The following is a 4,360-nucleotide window of genomic DNA, read 5'->3' on the forward strand; positions in this document are numbered from 1 at the left end:
AGAGTGTCAAATATCAGTGTTTCTGTATTAATGGGCGCTATTTTTCAAAAATGACCGAAGCAGAATTTATATATGTACTTTATAATCTCATATTTTTTCCAGATGTTAAAACAATTATGTTACTGGAACTATAAACAATACTGCAAGGTTGATAAAAGTAATGATTTTTTTTAATCAAAAATGGGTGATTTTTTTTAAGTAAATCAAATTTTAACTAGTTTTTAATTTTTAATTTTTTTTTATAAATACGTGTCAAAGACCATCGAAGACTACATAAACCTAATTTTTTTATCCTTTGGGAACAGTATTCTTTTTTCTATGTCCTTTTCTGTACCCCTAAAAATGTGTATACAAAATTTTATGGTAGGTTTAGCCCACGGATTCGCTTGCGTCTTAAATAAGTGTCACAGTTCATCAACAATCACCTAAACTTAATTTTTTTGTCTCTCGATATTTATAGTTTCATTACTTCTATTTTTGTCTTATGATATGCATATGACGGTGTATGTCAACCCCCAAAGTAACATTTATAAGTTCATCATATTTAATTCTATTTTATCCAGGCGCTCCCGAAATTCAATTCAATCTTAGAAATATATGTGTACCAAGGTTCTCTTAGAATCAATCATTACAATTTGTTACATCTACTGTAAGTGTTTGTCGAATGCCTATAACACTTGATTTGTAAGGTCATTCAGCCTGTAGCTACCCCATGTGCGCCACTGTACTCTACAGCGTTAATTATTTATTTAGAATATGTAAGAAACCTCGAGGTGGGTATAATTTGAACACCAAGAAATTATTCACTTCGTCAGGTTTGTTAAGTGCTAACGCGTGCATGTAATAATAAAATTTGCCCTATCACGTCTATCTACTTGTTTTAAGTGTCTATCATTAACTTTTCATTAAATTGAATATATCAATGTTGCGTAAATGACGAAAGTAATGCGAAGAGAAAAAAAAAAGAATTGGAAAGCTATAGCATCAATGATTAGAACAGAAATTAATCCGACATGGCGAAAATTATTAATCTATTCTAGTAAATATTTCAGTAACTAATAACAATAAATTTTACTTTAAGGAAATTGTAGTCATATAGCATACATATATTATATTTAGAATACTACCCGAGATAAAAATGTTCAGTCTCTGAAAGGGAGACTCGAGTCTCCGTCTCTCATCGAGTCTCTCTGGTGTCGCTGAGAGAGACTGTCGAGAGACTGTCAAAAAAACTGTTTAGCGTCTCTGAACGAGAGACTCGAATCTCTCAGTAAGTGATGTCGCGATAGACATTGTTAAAATTTTCTAAGTTCAACATATTTCAAAGATCCCAGTCTTTCTACGAGAGACTCAAGTCTCTCAATATTTCAGTTTTATTCATTCAGTCTCTCTATGAGACTGTGAGAGACGCTCTCAGAGACGCTGAAAGACTCTGAGAGACTGGAGAGAGACTGAAAATTTTTGTCCAGGGTATTGTTGGAATATCTTCAATTTTTAATTCAATTATCTTATTAGATACAATTTTTCATTTTACGTACAGGTATTTGCTATGCCTTTTTAAATTTGATTTAATCGTTTTTAAAATATGGATTTCGTTAATGAATTAATTCCTTGAGTAAAAACAGATCAAGATCAAAAATGTTTTCAGATTTTTCAATCTCTCGGATGGCGCCACTGCGTTTGCGTGATATTTTGAAATAGTTACACACCATAATTTTCAACAATACATTTGATCACAAAGGCTACTGCTTCTGCTTTTCGGGTGCTGCTATTCTATTAGGTACATACAATCTTTTCACCGTGTTCGCTCAAGCAATAACTTGATCTACCGCTCTGATTAAATAACCAAAAAGCTACTTGACCGCAGTGCGTCTCTCATTGTTTTTGTTTTACATTCAAGAGAATTAGATATTGTTTTAGAAGTGTTACATTTCGTTCAGAAAGCACGGAAAGGAGATAGTAAAATGTATTAGATGACATCACGGCTGTGTAATTGAAAGTCAAGGAAACGGCGTTCAGTTTTATAGTCCAGAAAATTAACGTGCTGAAAACACCACTTTAAAACGTTAATTACAGAGAGGAGTTAAATTGATAATTGTACCTAAACAGCGTCTGTGTAATGGTTTGTAAAATTGGTTGAAAATTATTTTAAGCATAGATGTTAGTTAATTAACACCGTCATGCATAGTTGAAGTAAATCTTGACATACTGTACTTAATTCGAATAAGAATTAAAATTAGCGTTGTATTAACAATCAAATTTTGAAAATGTGTCTCGTTCAATTACATATCTTTTTTTGTGCAAAAATCATTCTTTTCACACTGTAGCTTCCGAAACTCTTAATAAATGTCTCAGTGTGAAGACGTTTCTATAGAAAAAATAAAAGTACTAATTCACTTGCATTTAAAAGGAAATTCTACTGTGCGAATGGCCGATTACATTAATTTATTGGGGGGTGTTCCTTCGAAGTTTGATCCTTTTAATTTTTATTTAAAATTTAGTTTGAAATGTTTTTATGTACATAATAGTTTTCCAAATAATAACATATTTTCATTGTTTGTACCAACTCGAGGCTCATATAAAGTCCCTCATGTAAAAAGACAAATAAAACATAAAATTGAGGAACACATTCACCCAGTATATAAGCTCTATTTTCAGCATAGTTTACCACCTACCGATACACCATGACAACATGGTTCTTGTGATTTATAAATAGAAATTATAATGTGTGTTAACCATATTCCTTTCACTTATCTAAATTTTTAGTAAACGTTGAGAAACATTTTGAACAACAGCACTCAGACATTAATAATGAGAGAGTGGTTAGCTGCTTGGTGTCGTATATTTAACATATTCAACAGCTGTCAAACACGGTTTCAGAATGTTAGTTAACATAAATTGCCATTGTTTTAGCTTTTTAATGTTTTCTCTACAACGCTCTCTTATTTATTGTAGACAAAAATAACTATCTTCGCGACGCGAATATTAGATATATAAACTTTTACCACATTCTAGGCATAAGACAGAAACCTTCATTGTTGTAATTGTTACATTATTTTATTTACATAAATTTTGTATTAAGTATTAACAGGCGACAAGTCAACCGTTTTTGTACTTTAAGGTTACTACCGACTAAATTCTTTGAGTGCTTGGCAGGATAATGAACAAAATCCTACCATATTTTGGAAGCCATAGGGTTTATATTCTTAATCCGCTGGTCGAGGATCACTCAGATACCTCGTATAAGCCCTTACCAAGATTTAATGCAATGGTATAAAGCAACCGGAACTTCTTAATAATCGCAGTTGAAGAAATTAAGTAAATGTATTAGTAATATTACAAAAAAATTCATAGAATCTTTGACAAGACAACCGAGGATATTCGGTTGTTTCTGGCTTTATTTGCTTCATTGCCGCTACTACTACTACTACCTTATTTTATTTACGTTCATTTTTTAAAACCTTAACAGGATCAATGGTCAAGTGAACCCTTTTTGTTCATTAGTCTTATCACCGACTAAATTTCTTCAGACATCGGAAGGATCTACTATACTTAGCAGGACTACAGAGTTTATTCCCCAATCCATTAACCGAAGAACAATAAAATACTTCTATAAGCCCGTGACAAAATCATTGATGTAATTAATTAGTTTTTTAACTCCTTAGAATAAGAGAACCGGAATTCATTAAATTACAGAAGAAATTCATTGAAAACATTCACAATATCACTGAAGAAATTTATTGGAATCTTTGACTGGACAACCAAGAAGAGTGGGTATGTTTTTAATGTTGTTAACAAGAACATTTACGAGAATTTTTAATTCCATTGGTAGGATAGCAAGATACTCTTCAAGCCTTCAAAAGGACCACTGAGAAAATTCGTTGGAATAAAAATAAATAACTAAGTGGTTGCTATAACTCGGGAGGACGTTCTTGAAAAATTCGTTGAGAGCGTTGACAGGACCAAATAATTCGTTGGGAATCCTGGCAGGACCATCCTGATATATCTGTGAAGAAGTATGTTGGAATCATTGACTGGACAACCGAGAAGAATCATACGCTTTGGGCTGGAGTACGAACGCCACACTTAATTATTTGTCAGGATCATCGAGATAGGTATGTTTTTATAGTTGTCTACGGAGAAAATTAAATTTTTATGACAACGCAAAAATTACAATTTTCGATTGTAAATAACAGAGATTGCCGTAGAAATAGTAGAATTTATTAGGTAACTTGTGATAATCTCAATTTTGACATGTTTCTTTAAAAATTATTTGAAGTTTCTTAATTATTACAATTAAATTTGTAATATCAACTAAAACTCGAGATACAAATGTTCAGTCTCTCAGAGTCTCTGAAAG

General features: G+C 32.0%; 1 protein-coding gene and 1 long non-coding RNA gene across 11 annotated transcripts in view; one reads left to right on the forward strand and one right to left on the reverse strand.

The window, feature by feature from the left end:
- Positions 1–4,360, forward strand: part of LOC108733710 — a 199,652-nt gene that overhangs the window by 191,114 nt on the left and 4,178 nt on the right. For 3 of the 8 annotated variants that reach the window (XR_003232488.1, XR_003232482.1, XR_003232483.1), the window contains 2 exons: positions 3,122–3,774; positions 3,833–4,115. This is a non-coding gene — a long non-coding RNA (uncharacterized LOC108733710). The remainder of the gene's footprint in view (positions 1–3,121; positions 3,775–3,832; positions 4,116–4,360) is intronic. The other 5 variants (XR_003232485.1, XR_003232487.1, XR_003232484.1 and 2 more) reach the window with 4 other exon arrangements.
- Positions 1–4,360, reverse strand: part of LOC108733690 — a 268,094-nt gene that overhangs the window by 20,924 nt on the left and 242,810 nt on the right. The window lies entirely within an intron of this gene.

Source organism: Agrilus planipennis, unplaced genomic scaffold, assembly GCF_000699045.2.
Source record: "Agrilus planipennis isolate EAB-ADULT unplaced genomic scaffold, Apla_2.0 scaffold1, whole genome shotgun sequence".
NCBI lineage: Eukaryota > Metazoa > Arthropoda > Insecta > Coleoptera > Buprestidae > Agrilus > Agrilus planipennis.